The 13111-nt window shown below is 34.1% G+C and overlaps 1 protein-coding gene across 7 annotated transcripts in view; it reads left to right on the top strand.

The window, feature by feature from the left end:
* ADK (adenosine kinase) overlaps positions 1 to 13111 on the top strand; it is a 490534-nt gene that overhangs the window by 329358 nt on the left and 148065 nt on the right. The gene's annotated exons all lie outside the window — the stretch shown is intronic.

Here is a 13111-nt window from a genome sequence, read left to right as displayed (position 1 = left end):
TTCCCCTTATCCTGATCCCTTCACATCAACTGATTTTTCTTCTGACCAGTTAAATAGTGTTTCCCCTGAAATTTTCATGGACTAAGGTAAGGGGCATTTGGTATAAAATTAATGTTTTATGAATTTAACTATTTATTCAAAGTATGAGTCTAAATTATGAGTAAATGTTGGTATATTATAATTTGTATTAATTTTTTATTAATATCATTTTTGCTAATATTTGTATGTTGTATTTGAAGGTGATAAAATAGGGTTTTTTAAAAAACTTTCACAGCTTTTCCTTTTTACCAAGATTATACTTTCTTTTATTCTAAATTAGTGGAAAATAATTTTTTTGCTCACATAGTATTTATAGCTTCTGTTTAACCTATAGACTTTAAACATCCATGAACCAGAAAAAAAGAGAGACCTTCAGTATATCTTCTTGTGACCTGGGCAGTATCACTTAACTTTCATGAATCTCAGGGTCTTTATGTGTAAAGTGAACATGTTGTACTAACTATCCCAGAAATCCATTTTGATTTGAATTACACCATTGTAACACAGTTTGATTATATTCACTGATTTTGTATCCAAATAAGATAACTGTGTTGTCTGTATAGAATAACATAAATTTGACCTCAACATAATTTATGAGATCACCTTGGTGATTTGTAGAAATAATATGGTATGAATATCTTCAAAGACACTTTGAAGGAAATGCTACATTCTTGATGATTTATAAACTGACAATGGCAAGAAATAGTGGTAATGGCCTTGAACTACTGGTATCTGCTGGAAGTCTCATTTGATTAAAATCTACATTTCATATTTCCTTTATTGTTAGTTTTATTTTCTGAAGGAAAAAGGAAGTAACTAGGAAAAGTGCTAATCTGCCCTTTAAAAAAAAATAAATAAAACAACATGAAAGAATTGGTCATCAGTATGGTGGCCTGAGAATCCTTGGGAGAAATTGATATTTGAACTCAGAGTTCTCTGTAGTTAGGAAAGATCAGACTGGCAGTACTTAAATATATGCTCTGTACTTTAAAAAGACAAATTTTTAAAACTTTTAAAAAGATAAATATCATTCCAAAGAAAGACTTTATAATTAAAGGTAACTTGAGAGGATTGAATACCATCAAAAATTCAGTTCTGACTTTGTAATATCAAATGACCATAATTAGGAAGAAAACAGGGAGGAGCCTTAGAAATACAACATTGTAGAGGACACAGAAAATTCTTTAATTAGAGTTCCCATTTGGGTGTGTGCATGGCTCAGTCAGTTAAGCATCCGACTCTTCGATTTGGCTCAGGTCATGATCTCAGAGTCGTGAAATCGAGCCCCACATGGGGCTCCACGCTCAGTACAGTCTGCTGGAGATTCTTTCTCTCCCTCCGCCCCTCTTCCCACTTGTGTGTACACACGCACTCTCTCAAATTTTAAAAATCTAAAAAAAAAAACCCCAAAAGCTCACATCTATTAAACACATGTAAAAAAAAAGATGGAAAGCATTTATAGAACCAGAGAATAAAGCTAAAAGTTTGGCATAGATTTAGAAGAATAGAAGAAAATAGAGGCACAGATTATTAGGTCTGCAGAAAATGCTGATGATACGAAAATGGTCTTCACTTAAAAAAAAAACAAAACTCCAAATGCACAGCAAGGACAAGAAAAAATAATTGGACTTCATCAAAATTAAAAACTTTTGTGCATCAAAGGACACTATCAAAAAAGTAAAGCCTAGGGGTGCCTGGGTGGCTCAGTCAGTTAAGCATCTGCCTTGGGCTGGGGTCATGATCCCAGGGTCCTGGGATTGAGCTCCACATTCAGTTCCCTGCTCGGCGGGGAAGCCTGCTTCTCCCTCTCCCTCTGCCTGCCGCTCCCCCTGCTTGCACTCTCTCCCTCTTAAATAAATAAATAAATAAATCTTAAAAAAAAAAAAAGTAAAGCCTAAAGCCAGCAGAAGGAAGGAAATAATAAAGGTTAGAACAGAAGTAAATAGGGCGCCTGGGTGGCTCAGATGGTTAAGCGTCTGCCTTCGGCTCAGGTCATGATCCCAGGGTCCCGGGATCGAGTTCCGTATCGGGCTCCCTGCTCCTTGGGAGTCTGCTTCTCCCTCTGCTTCTCTCTCTCTCTCTCTCTCTCTCTGTCTGTCATGAATAAATAAAAAATCTTAAAAAAAAAAAAGAACAGAAGTAAATAATATAGAAGCTAAAAAAAAATAGAACAGATCAGGAGCTGGTTCTTTGAAAAAATTAATAAAATTGATAAACCTCAACCCAGTCTTATCAAAAGAAAAGAGAAAGGACCCAAATAAATAAAATCACAAATGAGAAAGGAAAAATGACAGCCAACACCACAGAAATAACAAACAATTAGAATATGATGAAAAACTATATGCCAACAAATTGAACAACCTGGAAGAAATGGATAAATTCCTAGAAACATATAAGTTACCAAAACTGAAACAGGAAGAAATAGAAAACTTAGACCCATAACAAGCAAGGAAACTGAATCAGTAACCAAAAATTCCCTGGGGGGGAAATTGGAGGGGGAGAAGAACCATGAAAGACTATGGACTCTGAGAAACAAACTGAGGGTTCTAGAGGGGAGGGGGGAGGGGGATGGGTTAGCCTGGTGATGGGTATTAAAGAGGGCACGTACTGAATGGAGCACTGGTTGTTATATACAAACAATGAATCATGGAACACTACATCAAAAACTAATGATGTAATGTGTGGTGATTAACATAATAAAATTTAAAAAAAACCTCCTAACAAACAAAAGTCCAGGACCAGATGGCTTCAAAGGCAAATTTTACTAAACATTTAAAGAAAAGTTAAGGGGTGCCTGAGTGGCTTGTGGGTTAAGTGTCTGCATTCAGCTCAAGTCATGATCCCTGGGTCCTGGGATCAAGCCCCACTTTAGACTCCCTGCTCTGTGGAGAGTCTGCTTCTCCCTCTCCCTCTGCATCTCTGCTCACTCTTTCTCTCTCTCTCTCAAATAAATAAAATCTTAAAAAAATAATAAAGTTAATAAAAAGTTAATACCTATTCTTCTCAAAATATTCCAAAAATAGAAAAGGAAGAAAAACTTCCAAATTCATTCTGTGAGGCCACTATGAAGTGTTGAATCACTGTAAGGCACATCTGAAATTAATATTACACTGTATGTTAACTAACTGGAATTTAAATAAAACTTTAAAAAAACAAAGTGAAAGCCCATGGAGTGAGAGGAAATATTTGCAAATGATATATCTGGTAAGGGATTAACATCTAGAATATATATCTCAACAAGGAAACAACCCAATTCATAAATTATCAAAGGACTTAAATAAACATTTCTCCAAAGAAGATACATAAATGGCTAATAAGCACATGAAAACATGCTTACCATCACTAATTATTACTGAAATGCATTAAAAAACCAAAATGAGATACCACTTGATACACATTATTTTCAAAAATATGGAAGGGGAAAAAAATTGCCAAGGAGGTGGAGAAATTGAAACCCTTTTGCATTGGTGATTGGAATGTGAAATGGTGCTCCTGCTATGGAAAACAATTTGGTGGTTCCTCAAAATGTCAAACATAGAATTATTACCATATGATCCAGCAGTTCTCCTAATTGGTATATATCCAAAAGTCCTGAAAGCAGGGACTCAAATACTTGCACACCAATATTTATGGCAGCAGTATTTCCAATAGATAAATGAATGGATAAAATTTGGTATATACATAAAATGGACTGTTATTCAGCCTTAAAAAGAAATGAAACCCTGATACATAATGCAACATGAATGAATTTTGCAAACATTATGTTAACTGAAATAAGCCATACACGACTGGATTTTCCTATAAGGACTCCACTTTTTTTTTTTTTATGTTATGTTAGTCATCATTAGTCTTTGATGTAGTGACCCACGATTCATTGTTGTCCTATAACACCCAGAGCTCCATGCAGTTCATGCCCTCCTTAATACCCATCACCGGGCTAACGCATCCCCCTACCCCCCTCCCCTCTAAAACCCTCGGTTTGTTTCTCAGAGTCCATTGTCTCTCATGGTTCGTCTCTCCCTCCAATTCCCCCCCCATTTTTCCCTTCCTTCTCCTAAAGTCCTCCATGCTATTCCTTAGGTTCCACAAATAAGTGAAACCATATGATAATTGACTTTCTCTGCTTGACTTATTTCACTTAGCATAATCCCCTCCAGTCCCATCCATGTTGATGCAAAAGTTGGGTATTCATCCTTTCTGATGGCTGAGTAATATTCCGTTGTATATATGGACCACATCTTCTTTATCCATTCATCTTTTGAAGGGCATCTCGGCTCTTTCCACAGTTTGGCTTTCAGGACTCCACTTATATGAGGTGCCTAGAATAATCAAATTCATAGAGACAGGCAGTAGAATAGTGGTTACCAGGAACTGCAGGAAAGGGGGAATTGGGAGTTATGCTTAATGGGTACAGAGCTTCTTTGGATAACAAAAAAGGTCTGGAAATGGATAATGGTGATGGTTGCACAACATTATGAATGTACAATGTCACTGAATTGAACATTTAAAATGGTAAAATTTTGTCTTATATATATTTTGCCACATTGTTGAAATGATTTATTCTACAAACCAGTAAAGTTAGACTAGGACTTACAGAATAGTAGAGATATTATGCTATTATAATCTATATATAGTATAGAAAATTAAAGGAATCGTTTTTCCCTACCTAGAAGAGGAAGTTGTAAAATTACAAGTTACAAGTCATGTCAGGATAGCTTTTTACTTTGTTGGTGTAATTACTATTCATTTAAATTCATTTCAGTAGATATGTAGTGCCTATTATGGCAGACCAATAAACAATGGATGTATAGTATATTTGAGACCATCTGTCATAATATGGATTATAGGATAATAAATATTGGATACAGGGCAATTATTTGGTATTTTGTTGAACCAGTCTCAAAATTTCTGCTGATAAATAAATAGTTTTCTAGTGATATGTCTCAGTGTTTATTCTGAGCTTTGCTCAGCTATCAGTGATTCAGATAAAGCTGTATTTGCAGATAATGCAAATGCAGAGAATGCAAATAATGCAATACCTTAACAAATATCAAGTAAGTTGAATGTCAAAATGAGACTTTTGAAAACTTTAATAGACTGGAAATATCAGTTGAGTGATGAAATTTAATAAGGATAAATGTAAATGAGTCCATATTGATTATAAAAAGCAAGTGTGGCTTTGTTTTATTTCTTTAATCTCACCTCTCATTGTTCTCCTTGAATACTTTAGTAATCATAAACTATCTTTAAGTCTCCAGGAGAAAAAGGGACATTTTATTTCTAAAATGCAATGAAGTATAAAATATATTCCTCAGAGAATACATATAGGATTGTTTTATGTTTCTTTCTCCCCCTCACCCCCAAAACAACAATCAAATCTGTGCTTATTGGGGCGCCTGGTGGCTCAATCGGTTAAGCATCTGCCTTTGGCTCAGGTCATGATCCCAGGTCCTGGGATCCCAGGCCCTATGTTGGGCTGCCTGCTCAGTGGGGTGTCTGCATTTCCTCTCCCTCTGCCTCTCTCCCCACCCCATTTTGTGCTCTTGCACGTGTGCACTCTCTCCCTCTCTCAAATAAATAAAATTAAAAAAAAAAAACACCTGTGTTTACCATAAATTTTCAAAATGTCAACAGTTAGCCAAAACAAAACAAACTTGGCTCTTATTTTCTACCTGATACCACCTTCCCTTTTTCAGAAGGCTATATACTACTAATGATGCTTTAAAGTTTTCCTGATAACCTTAATATTAAAAATTTTAAAATGCCTTGTCCACCAAGGTTCTCTCTTCACATTGATCATTGTGAGACAATGAATGAATGATGTGATCCCTATGATTACCTCAGCTTATTGTTTGGAAAGAATTTCCAGGCCACAGCACAAAGGCGGAGGGGGGACCCTCTTGGTAGTCTCTTTTGAACTGAGGAGATGGAGCCAAAAATTCGGGAAATCTAACAGCTGGACAGCTAGAGTACCAGAAAACAAAGAGCTGCATAGACAGGGAATGCAGATTTGCAGAGTCCCACCCAAGTCTTCAGTTGAGAACCAATCAGTGCATATTTGTCAGGAAAGTAGTGAAGGCTAAAACCACCTGAAAAGATTAGAGGGAATAATCCTCAGAGTGCTTGTAGAACCTGTAATCATTCTTGTTCTGTGAGCCAGAGTAAATAACCTCATAATTCATGGGGCTCCAGATAGAGTACTCAGAACACTAATGGGGCAAATTAGACTAGAGTAGAAGATACTGTGGTTCCTCTCCTAACAGTATTATTCCAATATAATTGACAACCTGTATGTAATGGACAAATTCCTTGAAAAACATACAGTACCAAAGCACACTCAAGAAGAAATAGAAATAGGGCTATTCAGGTTACCTATTAAAGAGATTGAATTTTTAGTTAAAACCTTTCCCACAAAGAAAACCCAGATTTGCAGTGTGTTGCTGCTGTGTTGAATTCTGGCACAAATTTAAGGAAGAAATAAGAACAGTTCAATACAAACTATCCCAAACTATTGAAGAAGAAATAGTACCAAAAATCAAGCAAAGAATTAAAAGCTACAGACCAATATCCCTCATAAAAATAGATGCAAAATTCTTAAGATAATCTTAGCAAATCAAACCCAACAATATATAGAAAAAATAATCATCATGACCAGGAATGCAGAAATCAATCAATATAATCCATTTTAATAAAACTAAGAAGAAAACATGATCATCTGAATAGAGATGGAGAAAACATTTGATGAAATCCGACATCCTTTCCTGATAAAAGCCTTCAGAATACTAGTAGAAGAAAACTTATTCAGTCCAACAAAGGATATTCACAAATAATGTACAGCTAACATCATACTTGGTGATGAAAGACTGAATATTTTCCTTATAAGATCAGAAACAAAACAAAACTCTCAACTTCTGTTCAACATTGTACAGTGCTAGCAAGGCATGAAAAAACATCCAGATTAGAAAGAAGTAAAATTATGTCTATTATCAAATACCATTATTGGGTTTTTTTATTCTATAAAATCTGCAAAAAGCTATTACAACTAAAAGAGTTTAGCAAGGTTGTGGGATACAAGATAAACATACAAAAACCAATTGTATTTCTATATATTAACAGCAAACACTTGGAAATTGATATTTAAAAATACTATTTCTGGGGCACCTGGGTGGCTCAGTCAGTTAAGCATCCAGCTCTTGATTTCAGCTCGGGTCATGATCTCAGAGTCATGGGATAGAGCCCCCCACATCAGGCTCCATGCTCAGCAGGGAGTCTGCTTGGCTCTGTCCTGGAGAGAAATAAATAAATAACAATTACTTAATTAATTAATTTTTTATAATACTATTTCTGATACCAGGGCACCTGGCTGGCTCAGTTTGGAGGAGCATGCTACTCTTGATCTCAGGGTTGTGAGTTCGAGCCCCGTGTGGGGTGTAGAGATTACTTAAATAAAACTTTAAAAAATAAATAAAAAGTTAAAATGTTATTTCTGATATCATAAATATGTATGACATATTTGGAATAAATCTGAGAAAAGAGATATGCAAAGTTTGTATATATTAAACACTACAAAACATTGTTGAGAAAACTTAAGAATTAAATGGAAAGAAATAGCATATTCATGTTTCTTTAAGACTATTGTTAAGTGTCAGTTCTCAAATTTGTGTATGGATCCAACATAATTTAATCAAAATCCCAGCAGTCTTTTTCGGTAGAAGTCATCAGACTTATTCTAAAATTCATATGGAAAATTCTGGACTAGAATAGCCAGGCCAATTTTGAAAAAAAAAAAATCAGAGGACCTATAATATTACATGGTTTCAAGACTTTCTATAAAGCTACAGTAATCAATACAATGTGGCATTGGCCTAAAGATAGACAAGTAGGTCAGGGAACAGAAGGGATAGTCCATAAATAGACCCATAATTGATTTTTCAGCAGTTTCAGAGGTCATTCCATGGGGAATAGTCTTTTTAACAAATCATGCTGTAGCAATTGAATACCCATATCCAAAAAAGCAAACCTCAGTCCATACAACTGTATAGCTCTTCGAGTGTCCAAAATTAAAAAGTGTGACCATACCAAATACTGGCAAAGTATAGAGCTAGAACTGTCATACCCAGCTGGTGAGAATGTAAAATAGTACAAATGCTTTGAAAAATAGTTTTCCAGTTCCTTAGAAAGTGACATATACACCCACCATATGACCTTGCTATTCCACTCATAGGTATTTACCCAAGAGAAATGAAAGCATATGTTCATATAAAGACATACACAAATGCTCATAGCAGTTTTATTTGTAATAACCAATGTCTGGAAAGAATCCAAATGTCTATCAACTGGTGACTGGATAAACAAATTGTTACATATCCATACAGTAGAATACTACTCAACTATAAAAGAAGTGAACTATTTATATATGCACCTACATGGATGAATCTTAGAATATATATGCTGAGTGAAAGATGAGATGCCAGGCAAAAGTACACTCTGTATGATTCTATCTAAAGTAAATTCTAGAAATTTCAAACTAACCTATAGTGACAGAGAGTAGATCCATGGTTGCCTAGGGATAGAGATGTACTGTGAGGCAATGATCACACAAATGGACATTAGGAAAATGTTGGAAGTAATGGATATGTTCCTTATCTTGAGTGTGGTTATGGTTTCAGGACTTGATTCATGTGTCAACACCTATCTACTTACTTTTAATTTGTGCAGATTATTATATGACAATTATATCTCAAAGTTTTTAAAATATATGTACTGTGTGATTCCATTTATAGAAGTTTAAATGTAGGAAAAATTAATCGAGTCACTCAAATAAAAAGTTCCAAAGAACCAGTGTCAAATGAATAAGTACCAATTTATTTTTTTTGTTGACCCTGTATCAAATTTGTTATTTCTGTGAAAGATTTCCTTGTATTTCAATGGTATTATCAAGCCATTGACAGTCTTCAGTGGTGTTATCAAGTGCTTTGACAGTCTTGGGTTTTAATCTTACAGACTTTTATAAATTATCGTACCCCACCATTGAGTAATGCTTTAAAGTTACAAATGTTTTCCACAAAAACCATCATTTAGGGGTGCCTGGGTTTGTCAGTCGGTTAAGTTCTGCCTTAGGCTCAGGTCATGATATTGGGGTCCTGGGACAGAGCCCTGTGTCAGGCTCCCGGCTCAGTGGGGGTCTGCTTCTCCCTCTGCTCCCTCCCCAGTTTGTGCTCTTGTGCACTCATGTTCTCTCTCTCTCTCAAATAAATAAATAAAATCTTTAAAAAAGCATCATTTAATATACACAACCTGTGGCTGGTTTTCTAATGCATGTAAAGTTGCAGCTTTACTCATAAAAAGTATTTGGTTTTTGTTAGGTGGTATTGGTAGTGTTATTAGGAGTGATCTTATTCCTCTCTTAATTAAGTTTTACTTAACTAGCTTGCTTAGATAACATGCACACCTCATTCCTTTGATAAAACATAACAGGTAGTTACAGGTAAATGAGGGAGAACTCATGGATATTAGACTATTCTCTGGTATACCACCTTACTTCTCTTCCCACAGTGTTCTTTGTTTACCAAGAGTCAATTTATTTGTTCCTAAACCTTTTTAATGCAGTTTGTCTTCATTATTAATTATTTAGTTATAACATAATCTGATAAATGTGATTACAAATGGAATGAGGATTTGATTAATGAATTAAGGTGGGGTACAAAATTCAGTAAAGATAAATTGCTTTCAAAAGTTGCTCTTGAATTAGATGTGGGCATGAAAATTATAAAATAATAAAAGAAGAGAAAAGCTGTAAATATGCTCAGGAGTAGCTTTATAAATGTCTACAAGCTTTCACTCTGCTTTAAAGAAACTGAAACTGGAAATCAGAAACTATGAATTATGGATTTGGTTCTATAAGAAAGATTCTAGAATACCAGTCAGCAGACACAAACTCAAAGTTTTGACACTACTTTAAATATTAGCAAATGATATATATTTATAAATTAATAAAATGCATAGATTTTTCCTTATTTTAATCTACTTACTGATTTATTAGTCAGCTATTCCTTTAAGTTATTTCTTAGAGCTTAAAATGTTTTTTAAAAACCTAAGGATTAATTTTCTTACATATTCTAATATTCAGTAACACTGACCAATTTTATTCTAAATCAGCAAAATCCTTGTTCTGAAATCTAAAATAAAATGCCTACCATATTTAATTTTAGATAGTTATTCTTTTTTCATTGTTAGTATTACAGGCTCAACTGTAGTACCTTTCAAGCCAAGTTTTTCCCATTTCTCATCCTCACTATTTCTTTTATCTGATTTGCCCAGAGAAAATGATATTCTTCTCTAGGGAATATCTGAAAATATTTGGTTGGGCAAATCCAGACACAAAGTAGAAGTGTCCGCAGGAATACCATTGCTGCATCAATGTGATAAAAAACAAAGTATAATTATTAAGTGATATAATTTACTTTTTTCTTTCTTTTCTTTCATTGTGGTAAAAAATAACACAACAGAAAATTTACCATTTTTAAGTGTACAATTCAGTAGCATTAAATACACCCACAATGTTGTGCAGCCATCATCAGTATCCATTTCCAGAACCCTTCATCATCTCAAGCAGAAGCTATGTACATATTAAACAATAACTCCCCACATCTCTGATAACCACTATTCTATTGTCTCTCTATGAATTTGCCTATTCTAGGTTCCTCATTTAAGTAGGATCACACAATAGTTGTCTGTTTATGTGTGTCATTTCACCTTAACTTAATGTTTTCAGTGTTTATCCATGTAACATGTATCAGACTTTTTGTCTTTGTTTATTCAGTCATCTGTTAATAGACATTCAATTTTTTTTTGCCTTTCGGTTTTTGTGTATCATGCTGCTATGAACACTGCTGTATAAGCATCTGTTGGAGTACCTCCTTTCAAGACTTTTAGGTATTTACCTAAAAGTGGAATTGCCAGATTCTATGTTTAACTTTTTGAGGAACCACCAAATTCTTTTCCACAGCAGCTGCACCATTTCTATTCCCACCAGCAAAGCACAATAGTTCCAATTTCTCTGTATCCTTCCTAATGCAATTTTCCCCTTTTTTTGACAGTAGCATTCCTAATGGATGTGAAGTACCATCTCTTTGTGATTTTGATTTGCGTGGTTTACTTTTAACTGAGATTCAGAAATGCATAGAAACAAATTTCTCTGTTACCTCAAAACTTTTTGGTGCCCTGTTACGTTGCATTTTGTACTTTGAAACTGAACACCTGAATTTAACAATTTCTTGTTAAGGTAGTTTTGAAACTAGTATAGAGCTTCATTAAATGTTATATTGTATTTTTAATTTTTTTTGACATTGTCAAAGTTTAAAATATTTCCCTTCAGCAACAAACATTTGTTAGCTGGAATCACGTGTAATCAGCTTAATAAAGAACTTTCTACATGCAGTTAATTATATCCATTGATGCCTGCTAACGAAAGCTGCTTTGTAGTCATTATCTAGCAATACATGACTAAAGAACTTGATTATTCTTCTTGTTTTTCATTTTTATTAAATTAAGAAGTTTTTTTGAATAGTGTCATTTTGCAAAGGGTTCTTAAGAGTAATACCTTTCAAGGCTCCATAATCACTAGATAATTAACCTGCCAGGATTAAGTACACTCAACTTTGCCTCAGGATGCTTAACGCTCAAATAAGGTCAATTATCTCATGATAATAACTGCTTTGTCAAGAATTACCACTTAATTCCACAGTGAAACGTCACATCACCCATACAATGCACTTTAAGATCATTTAAATAATAAAATACAGCTTGAAAATCAGACAGAAGAATTCAGTTTAATTATTTCAGACAGATTAAGAATGATAACATTTTAGATAAAACTCCCTCTCATATACCTAGTATTTTGAATCTCACAGATGATTTCTATTTATAAAGATTATATATTACTCTGTTTCATCAGTCCTTTTGCTGGCAATATTCCCATTATCTTGCAGGGAAATCCATTTTAAACCTCTTGACCCTACAGAGGATTCACTATATTTAAAATCTGTGGTATAGACCAGGAAAACAAAAATTACTTTTTCCTCAGTGATGATTTAACTTTTTAAAAAATATATCTATTTTATCAATGAATGAGTCACGAAACAGTGATCATAACTCTGCAGTTTGTTGATGTGGTTGTGTTATTGTCGAGTCGCTCTTCAGTCTCATCAGGACAGTGATACACAGCCAAAAACATGAATGCTACTTTGGAAGAATGCATCAGAACATTTTGAAAGAAATGTAAAATTGGCTTTAGATATTTGAATCCTTTTTTTTTAAACCTATCAATGGCTGTTTCCTTATAAGTAAACTCTTATAATCTTTTTACCAAACCAAATGGAATAGATTAGGTTTTTCTTCTCTGTTTACCTATTTGGGGAGTGGGGGAAGGGATTTTATTGGTATTTATTGTTTACACTGTTAAGTCCATTTTAATCTAATAGCCATTGATTCTTTTTAAAGAATCTATTCTTTAAAATAGATTATCAAAGGTTCAGATAAAACAGAGTTTATCAAAGGTTAATTACAATTAAAAGCACTGCTTTGATAACTCTGTTTTATCTGCTCAGTTTTTGTACATCTGTAAAATGGAAGATATTTGCTATTTCAATATGAAAATCTATAAATCTATAAATTACATGTGCCAAATATGATAAGTGCTATACATGAATACACCTTCACTCAGATAATTTCTTTGGTTAGGAAACTTTCTCTTCTTTGTAAAGTTATTATTTTTAATTTTGGAAGTTCTTTGTCTCTCAAGTCTATGCATATTTTATTCTAAGAGAATTTCTTTTTTTAATTTTTATCTTTTTGTCAAATCTAAGTCCTTAAGATACATGATGTTTAAACATTTGCAGAGAGCCAGCCTCTCACCAGATCCATATTCTGACAGTAGAAGAGATGGTCTTTTTTTTTTTTCCTTATTTCAAGGTATTCCCATCATGAATGTGGATTATCTAAAATGGTAATGCTACCCCTTTAGTTATACAGAAGGGCCTTGTTTCTTCCAAGGAAAAGTGGAAGTCACCTT

Source organism: Eumetopias jubatus, unplaced genomic scaffold (assembly GCF_037043125.1).
Source record: "Eumetopias jubatus isolate StellerSeaLion01/CBP00866 unplaced genomic scaffold, mEumJub1_p1.0 scaffold_17, whole genome shotgun sequence".
In the NCBI taxonomy this organism is placed as follows: Eukaryota; Metazoa; Chordata; class Mammalia; order Carnivora; family Otariidae; genus Eumetopias; species Eumetopias jubatus.
The sequence above is the reverse complement of the archived record's forward strand: the minus strand, read 5'-3'. Positions and strand labels throughout refer to the sequence as shown.